The 20100-nt window shown below is 37.9% G+C and overlaps 1 long non-coding RNA gene across 1 annotated transcript; it reads left to right on the forward strand.

Annotated features, from left to right (window-relative positions):
- The first annotated feature begins 1116 nt into the window (after positions 1-1116).
- Positions 1117-8372, forward strand: LOC140509129 (uncharacterized). The gene is made up of 2 exons (XR_011968584.1): positions 1117-1225; positions 7987-8372. It is a non-coding gene; the product is annotated as an uncharacterized lncRNA (long non-coding RNA).
- Positions 8373-20100: the final 11728 nt, after the last annotated feature.

A 20100-nucleotide genomic window follows, 5' to 3' on the forward strand; every position in this document is an offset into this window, starting at 1 on the left:
TTTGTGTAAGTATTTGTTAGTGTTATATTCAGAGTCCAAAGGAAAGAACTACAACACACACACACACACACACACACACACACACACACACACACACACACAAACATAGTTTTCCAAAGGCTACTCTTTGCAAATGACATGGAATTTACATCATTGAGCTCTGGATATTACACTGATTATCTGAGGGATCCATAGGTACTCAAAAGGGATGGTTCCTAATCTACACAAGGAAAATCAAACATAGTAAGAATGGATGTTTCTCAGATTAGGATATATAGTTGGATGAGCAACTCAGTTATTCTATCTGTTTGTTGATTCTGGACATAAATCAGCCTTAGGATTGACTCTTAAATCAGATTGGATCATCTTTGGAAAATTGCAAAGCATTTAAATGATTCTCCCTCTTCCTTTCCAAAAGTTCATCTTTTTTTTTTTTTTTTTAACACTAATAGTTTGTTAGTGTTGTTCCAAATCTAGGATCACCACAATTTCAAATAACCAATAGGACAATGGAAAATTGTATAAGGGTTGAAGAAGACTGAAGTTTATCACCAAATGACTTAAGCTCACAAAAGGCATTTAAAGTACTTGTAAAATAGGTAGTAAAATAATTATATGATGAGAATAAAAGGTACCAGATGGATAGCCCAAATATTGAAAAGTTAAAAAAATGAAAAACCAATGTGTAGAAAAGCCTCTAGATATGTAGATTATTGTATTGTTTCTCTGTGCGGGGTTTATGCAAAGATATGCCCAAGATAAAGCAAAGCTGGCTGAACATTGGTATTGGAGAGAGTTCTAGTGCTGAATCTTGGATCTTAATCCTACTTTAGCAACTATGAGAACAAAGGACATTCATTTAACTTCTTAGAGTCTCAGTTTACTCCTCTGTAAATGATGAAAATGATACTTATACAACCTCCTCCTCAGGGTTGTTATGAAGAAAATGTTGTACAAAATTTAAAGTTCTATATAATTGTGAATTATTAAGACCAACTTTTAATGGATTTTTTTAGTCTGAGAATCAACTATATTCATTTTTTAAATTGTTTCATGTTTCTTCTCACATTGTTTTGTCATTGCTTATAGAAATGAATTTTCTTGGTTCCATTTTAGCACTTCCAATGTTGAAGTTATTGAAGAATGGTTGAGCTACTAAAGGGATTTCGAATTTGTAGATGAAGAAACAAACTCAAAGAGACTAAGTGAGTCTCAGGCCACACAAGTAAGTGATAGAACCATGTGGGGATTTAAACTCATGTCCTTTGACTACAAATCCAGCATTGAATCTACTGTCCACTTCTTTATTCCACTAGAGATACAATGGTATTTAAAATTCAATTTCTTCCCTAGATCTGTTACATGTTATTGCAATAGTGATAACCTAAAAATTATTCATTAAATTTAGTCACCAATGTTTGTGAAAAAAATTTGTATTCTATAATTTCTATAAGTAGAAGTTCATAAATTCCACATTTTCATAAATATTTTAAATCTTTGATCTTGATTCACCTTTTATTTCTGATGCTATAGTGCTAGACATTTTTATTTTGAAATCTAAAATTCTGTTGTATACTCTGAAAAAAATAATATAGACTGGGTAATTTTAATAATTATAATCTAATGAAGTCATAGTCTTACTGTGGCATGCATTTTCAGAGTGAATCATCACTACTCAGATGTCCCCACCCCCTCCTGAATTAGCAGTGCTAATAATGAATTTTTTTGATCATTCATCTTTTCCTCCCTGGAATGTTATGTTATTATGTCCAAAAATAACTTTTGGAAATGGAATACATATTTTCCCATGGTTGTATACAGCACATACTTAAAGGCATGTGGCAACCCAATGCTAAAGATGTCAAATATTTTTCCTACTGTAAGGATTGTTGATTAGCCTGTAATTGACTAGGTTGGTATTTTACCACTGAAACTAGAGCTGTTTTAACTGAAGAGTCTTGTTATGGCTAACTTTAAAAAATTATTTTATTTTTGTAACTCAATACTGAAACAATATTTCCCACATTTCTTCTTTGACTACAGAAGTATTTTGTTTAAAATGTATTTGTTATCCATTGCTTTTTCTTGAGAAAAGAAGAGAAGAATATATCTGAAACATTTTGAAACTTCTAATACTTCTGAGTTCTCCCTTTTTGGAATGTGTAGGGTATGATCTTGCATTCAAAAGGGTTGTGGAAAAAAAATTCTTCCTTCTGCTTCATTGTCAGCTTCTTTGCTTTATTTAAAAAATTTAATCTTTTTTATCACCTTATTTTATCCCACCATTTCTCCCTTCCCCCTTCCAGAGAAACATCACCACAATATTTTTAAATTTAAAATAAAAAAGAATAAAAATTAGTTTCAGTATTTATATCAGGACTTGTTAGCAGTTCTCTATTTCATTAAATATCTATTTATCCCTTTCTAAGATTATACTTAGTTTTACTGGGCAAGTTTACTTGTTCTGTGTAATCCTTTCTCTCTCTCTCTCTCTCTCTCTCTCTCTCTCTCTCTCTCTCTCTCTCTCTCTCTCTCTCCACACACACACACACACACACACACACACACACACACAGATATAGAGATATAGATGTAGATAGATAGATATAGATATAGATTTTTGAGGCAGGTAGATGGTCTGGTAAATAGAATGTTGGCTGTGGAGTCAGAAAAATCTGAGACTAAATCCAGACTCAGGGATACTAACTGTGTGATCCTGGGCAAGTCAGAAAAATCTGAGACTAAATCCAGACTCAGCGATACTAACTGTGTGATCCTGGGCAAGTCACTTAACATCTAATTGCTTCAGTTTCAACAACTGTAAAATAGAGATCATAGCACCTATTTCACAGAAGTGTTGTGAGGGTCAAATGAGATAATATTTGTGAAGTTTTTACCACAATGCTTGGCACATAGTAGGCACTAAATAAATTCTTGTTTCTTTCCCATCTTTTCTCTTTTGTAATACCATATCCTAAGTTCTCTGTTCCTGTAGGGTGGTGACTACGAAAGCATGTATGATCTTGATATTTACTCTTGACATTAACTAGTGTTGTTCTTTTTTTCTTCTTTTTCCAAGTGTTTCCAGTATTTTTCTTTACCTGGAAGCTGTGAATTTTAGACTATGATATTTCATTTTGTTGTTGTTTTGTTCAGAAGGTAATTGATGATTTTTTTTTCTATTTTAAATGGCCCTAGGTGGATATCCATCCTTTTCCTTTTGGCATAGTGAACATTTTACCCACATGTGTCCTGACTTCTGTTTCTTAGCTTTTCAGTTGAATTTTGTTGCAATAACGACATCTGTTGTGCCAGCTAGAATATGCTTCTGATTTTTTGTTTTTCTTGTCTAAGCGATGGGTGGTTAAGGAGAGGGAGAATGGTGTTCTGTTGCAATCCTATCAATTACCCTGCACAGTTATGCCAGGTCATGGTGGTCAGTGGGAAGCTGAGTATTGAGTAAGGGACTTAGAGGTTAAGGTTTAGCTTTCTTTCCTGTTTATCAAGTTTTTGCCTTGTTGGGGTTCTTGGTATCTTAGAACATGAAGGCAGCTGACTTTTATTTTTCTCTTATACATTATTACTGTCTTAGAGAGATTTTCTAGATCTTGAAGATAGGAGAAAATATCTAGTCCTCTGTTTGGTTGATCATGTGACTGGAAATTCCTTTGCTTTTAATTTTTGGCAATTGGGACTAAGTGACTTGCCCAGTGTAAAGGTAATTTAAATGGGGCAATCTTTCCCATTCATTAATAGGCCTATGTGACCTGCTTCAATGATGTGGAAGCTTAAGTCACTTGTGCTGGGAAGAGCTTGCTGAATGGGTGAAACAGGAAGGGTGGAGCAGAACTGAGATGAAGTTGGTCACCAGAGCTAGGAAGGACACAGGCAGGCAGGCACAGCTTCGGCTCCTGAGTGTTTGTTTGTGGGAAGGTCCTAATAGAGGGTAGTGGGGGGAGGCTTGGGAATGGCTTCCCCTGCACCCCCACCCCCAGCAGTGATAATGTGTATTGACTTCTTGGTTACTATGAGGGCTTTGGTTTTTTGGTGTTTGAATAAATGTTTTTCTTCTGCCTTCTATATGGAGAGTCTGTTATACTTTGCAATTGAGAACTACACTGGCACATTCATAGTCACCACCAGTGCTGTGAATATTGCCTTGGCCATACACCCAGGGTCATGTTGCTAATAAGTGTCTCAGGCTATATTTGAATTCAAGTCCTCCTGCCTCCATACACCCAGGGTCATGTTGCTAATAAGTGTCTCAGGCTATATTTGAATTCAAGTCCTCCTGCCTCCAGTAGTGGTTGCTCTATCCCCTGTTCCACCTAGCTGCCCCTGCTTATTTTTAAAAGGGAATTATCATCTAGTTTCTACATTACTGCTGTTACTATTGTTGTACCAGTACCTTCCAGAATAGTTGTCTAGAGAAAGAAACAGTGCTTTTTCAACCATCCTTGAAAACATGATGTCAATAACATTTTCCTTGACCTTTTATTTTCTGATGAGATAAAACAAAATTAGGGTATACGTAGCATGGTTTAGTGGGAAAGGCATAACGCTAAAAATTAGAAGACCTGGTGATTTGCCCAAGACAAATCCCTTAGACAAATCATTTCACTTTTATGGGACACACTTTCTTCACCAGTACAATGGAATCCAAGATCTCTAGGGTATGTGGCAGTTTTAACATTCTATCATTTGTCCTAATGACTTTCACAAATGTTCTGGAGACTTCTGATGGGAAATGAGAATGACCAATCAGATAATCTCTTTTTTAGTCTTCACTGTGGCACTTCAACACTATTTACAACTTTAAAATATTTTGGATTTAGTTCCATGAGCATTATTTGTAAATGCATGTCAAAGATATTTGCTAAAAAGTTTGTGTGTGAGTCTTTGTGTTTTACTGTCAACTCTAGCACAACAGGGACCATTCTTGGTGATTTGGGCTAATTAATGTTTTGTTTTTTTCCCCTTAAAAACAAGGTACGTGTTTTAAGTAACATGGCCAGTTTCTAACTTGAAGTTTCATATTGTTAGAACATTTCTTGCAGGGAAAATTTGTGTTAGAAACATCAGTCTTTCTTCTCCCCCTTTTTATTGTCTGCTTTAAACAATTTTGGTGTCCTTCCTGTTTTGAAAATGTCAGAGCACCAATGAAGTATGGTGGAGGGCTGATATGTGACCATCATGCTTTCTTTTGCTGAGGTGGGAAAATTGCATTTTGCTGTTCATTTTGAACACCTCTGCTCCCTGGTAGCACAGGCTGCCTTAAATCTTTGCTCAAAATAAATGATTCCATTTTGGAATACTACCTGTCATCAGGTTTATTCTTTATCATTTTACAGCTATTCACACAGTTTTAAATTGCTTCAATGTGTCATTACAAAATACCTTCTGATTGCAGCTGATGGATTGTAATTGATGAAGCAGAGACAGTAGTTTCCTGGAAAGAGACTTGAACCAGAGGAGCCAGGAGACTTCAATCCTAATCCAATCTTTGCCACTTGCTCTGTGATTGTGAACAAATCACTTATATTAGTTTCTCCATTTTTTAGAATCCTATCCATTCTTTGAATAGACGCTGGGCAAAATATCTACATCTTCCCCACCCCACCTTCAGGAAAATGACATATTAATTTTTGCAATTGCCAGTGGCTTATGATTTCCTTTTAATGTTTACTTCCATTTGCATATTAACAGATAAGGCTTTTTTCTTCAACATATATAATTGTAAATAGGGTATATTTAATCATGTTGTGGTGTTGAGTGATGCTGGGGTAAAAGTGCTGCACTTTGAATCTGAAAACCTGAATCCAAGATTTATTAATGTGGCCAGTGACTATCTCACTGGAAAACAATTTATCTATAGGTAAAAATGATAATGATACTTGCATTCTTACATCACAAGATTGTCTTGAAGAAAGTACTCTCTTAATTGAAAAGCACTATTTAAATTGAGACACAGTTGTTTCTTAAAATACCTTCAGGTAAGGATATATTTTGGTTTCAAAATTATATCTGGTATATCATATTGTCATTTATAATTTTTAGTAAAAATCAGAAGTATCCTTAGGTTTTTATGGTCATCACCCTCCAACTCTCTTAACAAAAACTAGGAAGGTTAAAAGAGAGGAGGAAAATTCCGATCTGGTTATGGTATCACTTGTTAGGCGAATAGGAAAGATCAGTGACTTCACTAGCATAGTCAAAGAGTGCTGTCTGGCTCAAATGTCATAATGAATATAAAGTACTTTGTAGAGTGCTTAAAGCACTGTATAAATGCCAGTTATTATGTTTAGCCTCCAGTCACCAGGCCTTCAGTTTGGTGATGACTACTCTCTGAACCTTGTACTGCACTCCTACCAAGCTTAAGCAATGTTTATGAAGCAAATGAGAGTCTGCTGTTAAATGTTCAATAAACGGACTCTCAAGAAAACAATATTTTACTAAATCTAGACAACAAACAAAACAATAAATCAAGTTGTGATTTGTAGTGATTGTCAATTTCTGAGGTGTAGAGGCTCACGTTGAAAATTTAACAAAGAGTTCTTACAAGTTGGCCCCAAGACACTCCTGTATAGGAAATTCCAAGATGAGGAAACTCTCTGTACTAAAAAGGTCAGAGCCTTCTCTAGAGCTTTCAGACATAAAGAATTACATATAGCACTAAAAGCTTAAATAAATTGCCCAAGGTCACATACCACTTAGTGTCAGAGGTAGAACTTAAACCAAGTCTTCCTGTTTTTGACAATGGCTCTCCATGTATAAATAACAGACTGACCTTTACAACTTTTTAGCACTTTGGGTCAAATAAGTTGAAATTAATAAATGGAGTGAAGTTTTTAGATTTTCCATGAAACTTTCTGTCGTCCATGCTTCCTTCCCCTGTCTTTCAGCCTCAGAAATAATAAAGACAATTTTATATCCATTCTGTTTTCATTTCCTAGATCTTCTGATATCATCAATTTGCTAGGTATGTGTCATGACCTTGCTGGATGACCAACACTGTGCTAGATATTGTCAAGGACACAACATAAAGAAAGCTTGATCTATATATGCATTTGGTAGTACAGCATTAAGAAATGTATATAACTCTATAATAAAGAGACCCTGTTAATCAGTGAGATCCTCTGCTCTCGGATTTTTTCAGTTTTCCTTGGCTTTCTGTTTGGCTTCTGTTTCTGACTCAGACTCTAACTTAATAGCACTGGCCTGCATTCCAGTTGCTGCTTTTACTATCTCCACTGATAGACTGACCCTTCAGTTGATCTCTAATTATTAGCCTATGCCCTTATGCTTGGCAGTGCTTGCTTCTCACCCATTCATCTGCTTCTTGTTTAACTTTGATCTTCTTGGCATTCAGAGTTAGCAACTGTTCTTGGCCTTCAAAAGTTATTTGGTTACCCCTTTCCCAGACCAAAAATTATCTAGATAGTATAATCTCTCTCTCTCTCTGCCTCCCTCCCTCCTTTCTTTTCTCTCTCTCTTTCAGTGTCTCTCTGTGTGTATATATTTCACACTTAATCTCTTTCTCGCTTCTTCCCACCCTGTAGACATGAAAAGATATAGGAAGGAAATAAGCATTTATTAAGTATGAGGCACTGAGCTAAGCACTTAAGAAGTTTTATCTCATATGACCCTCGCAACAGTTCTGAATGGCAGGTGCTATTAATATGATACTCATTTTGCAGTTGAGGAAACTAAGGCAGACGGGGGTTAAGTGTCTTTCCCAGCATCATGCAGTTGGTGAGTGTCTGCTGTTGATTTGAACTCAAGTGTTCCTGAATTCAGGTTTAGTGCTCTTCCCATTGCACCCCTAACAGAATAGGAAAATAGAAAATTCTATAAATGACACATTTTAACACTAAAAGTTATTATTCAATTAGAGTCTATGCTTTAGGGGAAAGAGCAGAAAATACATTTGATTGAAGTGAGGAAAACTCACTTGTAAAATTTCATGTGCTTACTTTTTTCTTGCAGAAAACAAAGATTACTCGGATGACTGCTTGGTATAGTGGCTAAACAAAATGGCAATATAGTTAATCTACTAAAAGAACTGCAGTCAAGAAAGCCACATTTTCTTACTGAGGGAATTGAAAGTCTATAATAATTGTACGAAGTGAGCAACTGGATTCTCTACGGAAAGCTGAAGCACAGAGGGAAGAGGCTGTCCAACTGTCTCCCTGGCAGTGTACCCAGTTGTGGCTTTGCACATTCCAACACTCTTGCACTGATGGCTGACCTTACCCAGGATGCTCCAATTACAGTAGCTCCTGGTGGGGGGAAGAAGGGTGTCTAGTTATGTAAAGAATGTCATTACGGTGAAAGACTCTCAATCCAAAGAGAAATACAAAACTATTCTACCACATTGCTGTCCTCATGGGAGTGTTTTTCCCCGTATTATGAAGTCAATGGAATATGAATGCTTTGCTACAGAAGTATAGAGTTCTCAGCTCCATTCGACTCTCTTCCAGAAGTAATTGGTCAACTGAGCAGTTTAGTATAATTTTGAAGTTAGCCTGGGTTTAAAAGCAATTAAGCTAGGAGTAATTAAAATGTGTCACTAATGTCAGTTATCTTTTGGTACGTGTCCTAGAAACGACATTGGTAAGTTGAAATAAATTGAGCTTTGAGAAACAAAATTTTGTGGCCTCAAAGAAATTTGGAGCATGGTAGGTATAGTACCAGGAAGGTAAATGATGTTCAGGAAAGGTGACACAGAAAGTTTTTATAATTTTTAAATTATACATACATATATGTGTGTGTATATATGTATACATGTGTGTGTATGTACATGTATGTATATAAAACCTCACTATCCCATCCTGCATGGCAAATAATATTTTCAAAAGAAGATTGTAAACAATAAACAGAACTGATCAATATATTGAAAAAGCACCAAAACATACAATGTGCAGTACCGCTGGACCTACCACCTCTGCTTTGAAGTGAGGTGAGAAGGTCTTTCAGATCTCTCCTATGGAATCATGCTTTTTCTTTGCAACTTTGTATTTGGTTTTTCATCTCTGCAGGTCTGAAAATGTGGTGTTCACTTCACCTAAACCAAGAATAATTTGTCCTAAAAAGCTGAGGCAGGTAGATAGTGCAGTGGATAAAGAACAGGACTTGGAGTCAAAGAGACCTGAATTCGAATCTTGTCTCAGACATTTACTAGCTGTGTAACCCTGGGCAAGTCATTCAATCTCTTTTAGCCTCAGTGTCCTCCTGTGTAAAATAATGACAATAACAGCACTTATATTTCAGCATTATTGTATCAAATGAGACAACATTAAATTATTTTAGGAGCTTTAAAGTACAATATAAATGCTAGATATAATTATTAGAAAGTAATTATTCATTTAGTGTGAAACATAATAGTTAAGCAGGTTGAGGTGCACTCAGCAATCTCTTCCCAATATTCCCTACTAGGGAAATCAAATTTAGATGAAAAGGCTGCTTGTTGACTCCATGTAAGGAAAGTCTGCCCAGACTTCTATTAGCTATTCAGTGCGCCTTTTCTCCTGCACGTGGCAAAGAGTCACTGTCCAATTTTTCTTTTCAATTCCTAGGATTATCAGTGTCCCTTTTCCTAGCTTCAGGAAGGGAGCTAATTGTTGGTACTAATTTGTTTAAGAAATTATTAGGAAGCAGATAATCATCAACAAACATGAACTTTTCTGTGTACAGATGAGGCTGAAAAATATGTGACTCATATTTACCATGAATATATTCATGTGACTTAAAAAAATCTATTCAATTTAACATGGTAGTGCCATCATTACCCTGTTTATCTCTGTCCCTTTCTGAACTTCCTTCTGCTCTCTTCTGAATATTTTTTAAATATTTCTTGACTTTGCTTCTCTTTTTTAATCAACCACTCTATCCTAACACTGCCCTTCCATGTAAGGTTTTCCTGATAGCAAATATAGTCAAGCAAAACAAATAAGTATTTTATTAGTCATAACTGAAAATGTACCTACCATCCATCACTTTTCTACTGTGAGGCAGAGGATATGCTTCTTTATCAGTAATATAGAGACCTAACTGGTTATTTCACTGTTGAATTTGTGAGTTTTTCAATATTGTTTTCCTTTACAATGTTATGATTTAGTTTCAGTATTCAAGCAGGATATTATAACTATTGACTGAGATAACATTAAAGAATATTTATAGGATTACCTATTAAGGCTTAGAAGAAACTCAAAGATCCACAAATCCACCATTTAATTTAAAAAATGAAGCAGCTGAGGCCTAGAGAGTGTAAAAGATGTGCCAAAGATACAAGGGTAAGTTTTAGGATTTGAACACAAGTCCTCTGACTCCAAATTTCGAATCTTGTCCACTATGCCACGCTACAACTGTATTTGGGAAAGGTGTTTTAGACTAACTGGATATGATTACATTTTGTACTTGAGGGCAGAGATTAGTTTTTCATTTAGATTACTTTTTCGGTCCCCCTTTTTCCTTTCTCCTTTATATCTCCAGTATCTAGGAGAGTGACTTGTATATAGTTGGTACTTAATAATTTTTTTTTGTTGAATAGAGCTTGATATTGTCAGTCTTGACATGTCACTTTCATAATGAGTCATGAAACTGATTATTAAAGTTAATTTTGAGCCAGTGAGAAGTTTCATGAAACTGCAGAGAAATAAAGCAAGAGGGTATACTTCTTGAAAGAAATATGTGTCAGTATTCCATAAATTTCTTTTGAGTAATTAAAGGTTGTCTTTTTATTTGAGTAAATTAAGGCTAGGTTTGTTGAAAATTCAAAATATCTTGGCAATTACAAAACTTTATAAAACTACAATCAGCAATGAGCAAAGATTTTTCAAATCTTTATCAAAAAACCATTGCTAATATAATAATAATAATAGTAATAATTAATAATAATAATCACACTCAAAACTCACATACATTATTTGGGAAAAAAAGACAAATGCACTTTGCAAGAGGATTATGTCAAAAAATAATGACTAATAACTATAGTCATTCATCAACTCATTAATTCATTCTGCATATATTTATTGACAGTCAATTCACGGAACTGTCTTCAGCACTGTTGGCCATTTTTCTGTTTAGTACTTTTGTAATAATATATTTATTGAAGACATTGATGTGCGGTTGTTAAAACAATACACTATTTTATTCTATCACATGTGGACAGATGGACAGTGGTTGTATGTTCTATGTGTAGCACCATAGATTTATTACATACTGATTTAGAAACACATCAAATGGTAGCCCAATGTAGTAAGCTATTCAGTCTTCTCTTGGGGACAGGGGACAAGCCTCAGTTTAGGAAATACTTGGTTTTCCTTTGCTTTAAATTTTCTTGAGCATTACTTCATCAGGGTTCAAAACTCTGAAGCACTGAAGACAAAATTTCAGAGAATGTTAAAAGTATAAAGAATAACTAGGTTGGGGCATATGATGGAAACTGATGCTACATAAAAAGATTATTTCTAAAAAGGAGAACCAAGAAAAGTTAGGGTGGGGAGAGGAGGAGTCTTTAGGAGTATAGTGATGATTATATTTTTTCGAAATCAGCCTTGAAGTTGGACAAATCCTGATAAGAATCTCTGGCAAGTTGATTTGTTTATGAAATAAGTAATCATAAGACAAGATGGAATCTGGTAATTGCTCCGTTAGGAATGCTCAGTGTTTGTATTATTATAAATAATTAGGGATTTCTTATTAAAGAAACCTCCAAAATAATTTTGGGGCATGCAAAAAATGCAAAGGACCTCAGTGGGGATTCCCAGTATGTTTTCAAATATCCTAACATGTATATGGACCTATCCATAACACATATTACATGTAATTGACATAAGTATTTGGTAAAGTATCATTTGTCATTTGTTAACCATATCACATTGACTATCTTAAATTCGAAAATAATTTTTAGCAGAAAAATTACATTATTGGCCAGAATAGCCAGTGAGGAATTTGATAGTTTTTGAAGTTTTTTCTAATAAAATTATCATATTTCAGTTTTAACAGTCAGTGAAGTATTAGTTTTAGGAGTATATGATGGGGAGTCAGAAGTTCTGGGTTCAAGAACTACTTCCCATACTTACTTACGTATATACTTACATAGCACCATATACTGCTAGGTAAAGTCACTCAGGTTTCATCTCCTTCATGAAGTCTTATATCTAGGTGAAATAATCTTCTTGTCCCATTTTCTTAGAGCATTTAGTCCAAGTCTCTCTTTTATTTCTTTTTTTTCCTGAATTCTACTTTAGTTTTTTTTCAAATTTATTTATTTAACTTTTAACATTCATTTTCACAAAATTTTGGGTTCCAAATTTTCTCCCCATTTGTTCCCTCTCCCCACCCCAAAACACCGAGCATTCTAATTACCCCTATCACCAATCTGCCCTCTCTTCTATCATCCCTCCCTTCCTTTGTCCACATCTTCTCTTTTGTCCTGTGGGGCCAGATAACTTCCTATACCCCTTTACCTGTATTTCTTATTTCCTAGTAGCAAGAACAGTACTCAACAGCTGTTCCTAAAACTTTGAGTTCGAACTTCTCTTCCTCCCTCCCTCCCCACCCATTCCCTTTGGAAGGCAAGCAATTCAATATAGGCCATATCTGTGTAGTTTTGCAAATGACTTCCATAATAGTTGTGTAAGACTAACTATATTTCCCTCCATCCTATCCTTTGCTTCTATTCTCTCTTTTGATCCTGTCCCTCCCCAAGAGTGTTGACTTCAAATTGCTCCCTCCTCCCATTGCCCTCCCTTCCATCATCCCCCCCACCCTGCTTATCCCCTTCTCCCCCACTTTCCTGTATTGTAAGATAAGTTTTCGTACCAAAATGAGTGTGCATTTTATTCCTTCCTTTAGTGGAATGTGATGAGAATAAACTTCATGTTTTTCTCTCACCTTCCCTCTTTTTCCCTCCACTAAAAAGTCTTTTGCTTGCCTCTTTTATGAGAGATAATTTGCCCCATTCCATTTCTCCCTTTCTCCTCCCAATATATTTCTCTCTCACCACTTAATTTCATTTTTTTAAGATATGATCCCATCCTATTCAATTCACTCTGTGCTCTCTGTCTGTGTGTGTGTGCGTGTATAATCCCACCCACTACCCAGATACTGAAAAGTTTCAAGAGTTACAAATATTGTCTTTCCATGTAAGAATGTAAACAGTTCAACTTTAGCAAGTCCCTTATGATTTCTCTTTCCTGTTTAACTTTTCATGCTTCTCTTCATTCTTGTGTTTGAATGTCAAATTTTCTTTTCAGCTCTAGTCTTTTCATCAAGAATGCTTGAAAGTCCTCTATTTCATTGAAAGACCATTTCTTCCCCTGAAGTATTATACTCAGTTTTGCTGGGTAGGTGATTCTTGGTTTTAGTCCTAGTTCCTTTGACTTCTGGAATATCCTAGTCCATGCCCTTCAGTCCCTTAATGTAGAATCTGCTAGATCTTGTATTATCCTCATTGTATTTCCACAATACTTGAATTGTTTCTTTCTAGCTGCTTGCAATATTTTCTCCTTGACCAGGGAACTCTGGAATTTGGCCACAGTGTTCCTAGGAGTTTCTCTTTTTTGGATCTCTTTCAGGCAGTGATTGGTGGGTTCCTTGAATACTTATTTTGCCCTCTGGTTCTAGAATATCAGGGCAGTTTTCCTTGATAATTTCATGAGAGATGGTGTCTAGGCTCTTTTTTTGATCATGGCTTTCAGGTAGTCCCATAATTTTTAAATTGTCTCTCCTGGATCTATTTTCCAGGTCAGTTGTTTTTCCAATGAGATATTTCACATTATCTTTCATTTTTTCATTCTTTTGGATTTGTTTTGTGATTTCTTGGTTTCTCATAAAGTCATTAGCCTCCATCTGTGCCATTCTAATTTTGAAAGAACTCTTTTCTTCAGTGAGCTTTTGAACCTCCTTGTCCATTTGGCTAATTCTGCTTTTTAAAGCATTCTTCTCTTCATTGGCTTTTTGAACCTCTTTTGCCAACTGAATTAGCCTATTTTTCAAGGTGTTATTTTCTTCAGCATTTTTTGGGTCTCCTTTAGCAAGGTGTTGACCTGCTTTTCATGCTTTTCTTTCATCTCTCTCATTTCTCTTCCCAGTTTTTCCTCCACCTCTCTAACTTGATTTTCAAAATCCTTTTTGAGCTCCTCCATGGCCTGAGCCCATGGAATATTTATTTTGGATGTTTGGGATACAGAAGCCTTGACTTCTATGTCTTTCCCTGATGGTAAGCATTGTTCTTCCTCATCTGAAAGGAAGAGAGGAGATATCTGTTCACCAAGAAAGTAACCTCCTATGGTCTTATTTTTTTCCCCCTTTTCTAGGCATTTTCCCAGTGGGTTACTTGACTTCTGAGTGTCCTCTCTACACCCACCTGGCCTCCAGATCTGCCCAGCCAATGCTTGGTGTCTGAGATTCAAGTGCTGCTTTGGGCAGGGGCAGGGCTGCTATTCAGTGTGAGATTAAGTTCAAGTGCTCAGGTGGGGGCAGGGCCACCTCACGGGGCTCAGTTCCCTTAGGGGGTTTATGCAGAGACCTTCAACAATGGATTGGAGCTCCTGCCTGCTTTGGGAGCCCCTGTCTCCTGCTGCCTCCTCTGCTGCCTCCTGAGGGGGCCTGAGTTATGGGGATACTCCACTCCCCTCTTTTTTTTTTTAATTTAACTTTTAACATTTATTTTCACAAAATTTTGGGTTACAAATTTTCTCCCCTTTTATCCCCTCCCCCCCCAAACCCAAGCATTCTAATTACCCCTGTGACCAATCTGCTCTCTCCTCTATCCTCCCTCCCTGCCCTTGTCTCCGTCTTCTCTTTTGTCCTGTAGGGCCAGATAGCTTTCTTAACCCCTTAACCTGTATTTCTTATTTCCCAGTGGTAAGAACATTACATTTGATCCCAACACTTGAGTTCTAACTTCTTTAGCTCCCTCCCTCTCCACCCCTTCCCCTTGGAAGACAAGCAATTCAATATAGGCCAAATCTGTGTAGTTTTGCAAATGATTTCCATACTAGTTGTGTTGTATAGGACTAACTATATTTCCCTCCATCCTATCCTGTCCCCCATTACTTCTATTCTCTTATGATCCTTTCCCTCCCCATCAATGTCGACCTCGGATTACATTCTCCTCCCCATGCCCTCCCCTCCATCCTCCCCCCCACCCTGCTTGTGCCCCTGTCCCCCACTCTCCTGTATTATGAGATAGGTTTTCCTATCAAAATGAGTGTGCATTTTATTCTTTCCTTTCGTGGAATGTGATGAGAGTAGACCTCATGTTTTTCTCTCGCCTCCCCTCTTTATCCCTCCACTAATAAGTCTTTTGCTTGCCTCTTTTATGAGAGATAATTTGCCCCATTCAACTTCTCCCTTTCTCCTCCCAATATTTCTCTCTCACTGCTTGATTTCATTTTTTTTTTTTAAGATATGATCCCATCCTCTTCAATTCACTCTGTGCACTCTGTCTCTATGTATGTGTGCGTGTGTGCATGTGTGTGTATGTACTCCCACCCAGTACCCAGATACTGAAATGTTTCAAGAGTTACAAATATTGTCTTTCCATGTAGGAATGTAAACAGTTCAACTTTAGTAAGTCCCTTATGACTTCTCTTTGCTGTTCACCTTTTCATGGTTCTCTTCATTCTTGTGTTAGAAAGTCAAATTTTCTTTTCAGCTCTGGTATTTTCATCAAGAAAATTTGAAAATCCTCTATTTCATTGAAAGACCATTTTTTCTCCTGAAGTATTATACTCAGTTTTGCTGGGTAGGTGATTCTTGGTTTTAGTTCTAGTTCCTTTGACTTCTGGAATATCCTATTCCATTCCCTTCGATCCCTTAATGTAGAGGCTGCTAGATCTTGTGTTATCCTGATTGTATTTCCACAATACTTGAATTGTTTCTTTCTAGCTGCTTGCAATATTTTCTCCTTGACCTGGGAATTCTGGAATTTGGCCACAATGTTCCTAGGAGTTTCTCTTTTTGGATCTCTTTCATGCGGTGTTCTGCGGATTCCTTGAATATTTATTTTGCCCTCTGGTTCTAGAATCTCAGGGCATTTTTCCTTGATAATTTCATGGAAGATGATGTCTAGGCTCTTCTTTTGATCATGGTTTTCAGGTAGTCCCAGAATTTTTACATTGTCTCTCCTGATTCTATTTTCCAGGTCAGTTGTTTTTCCAATAAGATATTTCACATTATCTTCCATTTTTCGAATCTTCTCGCTATGTTCTGTGATATCTGTCTTTCTCATAAAGTCCTTAACGTCCATCTGTGTCATTCCAGTTTTGAAAGATCTATTTTCTTCAGTGAGCTTTTGAATCTCCTTTTCCATTTGGCTAATTCTGCTTTTGAAAGCATTCTTCTCCTCATTGGCCTTTTGAACCTCTTTTGCCAATTGAGTTAGGCTAGTTTTCAAGGTGTTAATTTCTTCAACATTTTTTTGGTTCTCCTTTAGCAGGGAGCTGATCTGCTTTTCATGCTTCTCTTTCATTCCTCTCATTTCTCTTCCCAGTTTTTCCTCCACCACTCTAACTTGATTTTCAAAATTCTTTTTGAGCTCTTCCATGGCCTGAGCCCATTGGGTGGGCTGGGGCACAGAATCCTTGATTTCTGTGTCTTTGCCTGATGGTAAGCATTGTTCTTCCTCATCAGAAAGGAAGGGAGGAAGTGTCTTTTCTCCGAGAAAGTACCCTTCAATAGTTTTATTTCTTTTCCCTTTTCTGGGCATTCTCCCCAGCCAGTGGCTTGACCTCTGAATATTCTCCTCACACCCACCTCACCTCCTGATCCTCCTAGCCAGCGTTTGGGGACTGAGATTCAAATGCTGCTTCCCGCCTTAGGGCTTTTGACGGGGGCAGGGCTGCTATTCAGTGTGAGAATTAAGTTCAGATGGTCAGGTCAGGGCAGGGCCGCCTCTCAGGCTCAGTTCCCTCAGGGGGTTTATTCACAGACCTTCCACAATGGATCCAGGCTCCTGCCCGCTTGGGGAGCCCCTGTCTGCAGCCGCCTCTCAGCTTCTATCTCCCGGGGGTCCCGAGCCATGGGGGCACCCTACTCCCCTCTTGACCCGCCAAAGAGACTCTCTCACCGACCCTCATCTCCTGTGGGTGGGGGGGCTTGTGCCACCACTGGAGATCCCGTCCCTGAAGCCTGCTCGGATCTGTACCTCTCGGAGCCCCGGCCGCCACAGGTCTGGGCTGGGCTCCGCGTCTGCAGTGTGACGGACCTTTTGCGAGAGGTTTGCAGGTCCCTCTGTGGGTGGAGTGACCCACCTGGCCGCAGGATATCCCGTCTCCACAGCCCGCTCGGATCTTTTCCTCACGGTGTCGCGGCCACTGCAGGGCTGCACTCAGCTCCCAGTCCCGGCGCCCAGTCCACAGCGCGAAGGACCCCCCGCGAGCGGTTTGCAGGTCTCTCCGGAACAGAAATCTCCCTCGCTCCAATATTCCATGGCCTCTGGGTGCAGAATTCACCGTGAGTTGGTCCCCTCTAGCCGTTCTGTGGGTTGTGGGTTCGGAGCTATGTGTATGTGCGTCTTCCTACTCTGCCATCTTGGCTTCGCCCCCACTCCCCTCTTGGTGAGCTGAAGAGACCCTCTCACTGACCTTTGGCACCTCTGGGTGGAAGGACCTGAGCGGCCGCTGGAGATTCTGTCCCTGACGCCTGCTGGGATCTGCTCCTCTCAGTGCTGTGTGGCCCAGACAGGGCTGGGCTCTGCTCTGGATCTGGTCCTTTCATGTGGGTTTTTCAGGTCTCTCTGGAACAGAAATCTCCACTCCATTGTTCTGTGGCTTCTACTGCTCCAGAATTTGTTGGGAGTTCTTCTTTACAGGTATTTTATGGGGTGTGGGTTCAGAGCTAGCATATGTGTGTCTTTCTACTCTGCCATCTTGGCTCCTCCCCTCTCTTTTATTTCTATATCACTAAATCTTACCTCAGTCCATGGCAGATTCAGTCAATAGAGTAAGCTACTTAGGGCTAAAACTTTTCTATGTTCCATGATGAGTGGAAAAGCACTTATTTAACATCACTAATTACTATTCACCAGAGTGGTGTGGGATGCTAGTGAAGTAACCCCTTGCCCTCTAGGATAGTACTTTCCAATGGGATTAGCAGTGGTGGGGAGCAATATATGGAATTAGTGGAAAGGGAGTTGATGGTCAGAGAAATTATAAGAATAGTGAATGAAGTCAAAAGTAATCACTTGTTTTGCCTGTTCCAGAAGGAATGGTCATATTGATTTGATTACTATTGCCAGAGCCTGAGGTGGAAAATGGGATGGAGAGGGTGGGGGAGGGCTACTGTCATATGGGAGGATGCTGAGGGTAGATGAAAATGAAACCAAGACCAAACTAGCTAGATAGACAAATAATGTTCATGAATTTGTAATCACTGACTCACCAAGCTGGAGAGTCCCCTTCCACATCTCCATAGCTGAATGGATTAATTCCTGGTAGGCAGGGAGGTATAGATAATCTTGGGAAGTCTGGTTTAGAGAATACTATTTTAGGTAGGGAGAGGGGGGCAACCACAGAAGCAGGTGGCACATGACATAGTGCTTTACATGCAATGCATATTTAATAAATGTTTGTTAAACTGAATCAAATTAAGTAAGTCTAGATATGCTAGAAAGACTCTGTGAGGCATGAACAGTGGTATTTTTTCTGACTAACATTCCTCTGAACATAAAGGGAACAGGGGAGCATGAACTTGATGATAATAACAATATTAATAATAATTACATATATACATATAAATTTGAAAGTGACTTTATAAATATCCATATTAGTAAAAATTTCATTAAAAAAAACAAGCCCCAAAGTAAACACTTCTAATTGTATTGAGGCACCACAGTTCCAATGGTGGGAAATTCACTACCATTAAAAAGAGCCCACCCACACTTCTGATTCCAGTTTTTTTTCATCTCTCACTGCCCATAGACCCATCTCCCTCCCTTCATCTCCACCCCAAGAAGGTTCCTACTAAATACGTAGAATCTAGGAAAAACAAATCACCACATTGGTCATGTCTGAGGAGGCATATCTAGTTCTCTACATCTAGTCAGTAACCTTTATCCCAAGATGTAGAACATGTGCTTTATCATCAGTCTTCTAAAGTCATGAATTAACACTTGATTTTTCTCACTCTCACTGACACAGACCATTAATCTCAGCTTCTAGAGATGTTGAAACTGGAAAGTCTCTTGAGCTCCACAATTCTGAGCTGCTGTGACCTGTGCAGATCAGGTGTGAAAGATATCAATATGATTAATCCTTGGAATGGGGGAAGGCTGTGCCACCAGTTTGCCTAATGAGGAGTAAACTATCCCAGATCACAAATGGAGCAGATCAAGTTTCTGGGCAAATCAGTAATGGTCCCTGCTCTTCCAACCTAGATGAGATGAGGTAACCACTTTTTCAAAGGGATTCAAAAAAATTTAAGGCAATCCCATTTTAGGAGAAGTTATTTCTTAAGTGCCCATGTCACTTGTGGATTATCTTATTCCAAAAGGATATAAATGCTCTGGGGGTAGGGATAGTTCAGTTTTACCTTTTTATCCTTAGCACCTACCATTGTACCTGGTCCAAGGTAGATGCTTAATAAATGTTTATTGGGTTAGATTTATGGTACTTTTAGCAGTTCCTTACTCTTTTCCCCATTAATCTTCTAAAGGTATGTATTCAAAAAAATACCACTTTTAGCATAGAGTAATTTTCATTAGTCTCCTGTTTTGAGAGCTACTTTTTTGCAATAGATATTCAGGGAAAGTTTTTTTTTTTTAATTAATCGTCACATCTGAGAACCATTTCCTAGGCCTCATAAATTACTTGTCTAATGTGTCTTGTCAATGTGTACTTTAAAGTACCATATATATTTTTTAAGTTTAGAAGACTTTTCTGAGGAGACTTTGAGCTTAAGTTTATGAGGTATCTTTGCATAGGTAAGATTATATATAGTGAGCAGAGAAGGAAAAGACTTGTGTACTCAGAACTCTGCAATAGTGATAAACCTTATACAAAAAAAGGTTATGGGAACAAAGATTTAGAGCTAGAAAGAACCTTAGAAGTCATTGACTCCAACCCCTCCCCTTAATTTATAGATGAGGAAATT

Source organism: Notamacropus eugenii, chromosome 5 (genome assembly GCF_028372415.1).
Source record: "Notamacropus eugenii isolate mMacEug1 chromosome 5, mMacEug1.pri_v2, whole genome shotgun sequence".
NCBI classification, from domain to species: domain Eukaryota; kingdom Metazoa; phylum Chordata; class Mammalia; order Diprotodontia; family Macropodidae; genus Notamacropus; species Notamacropus eugenii.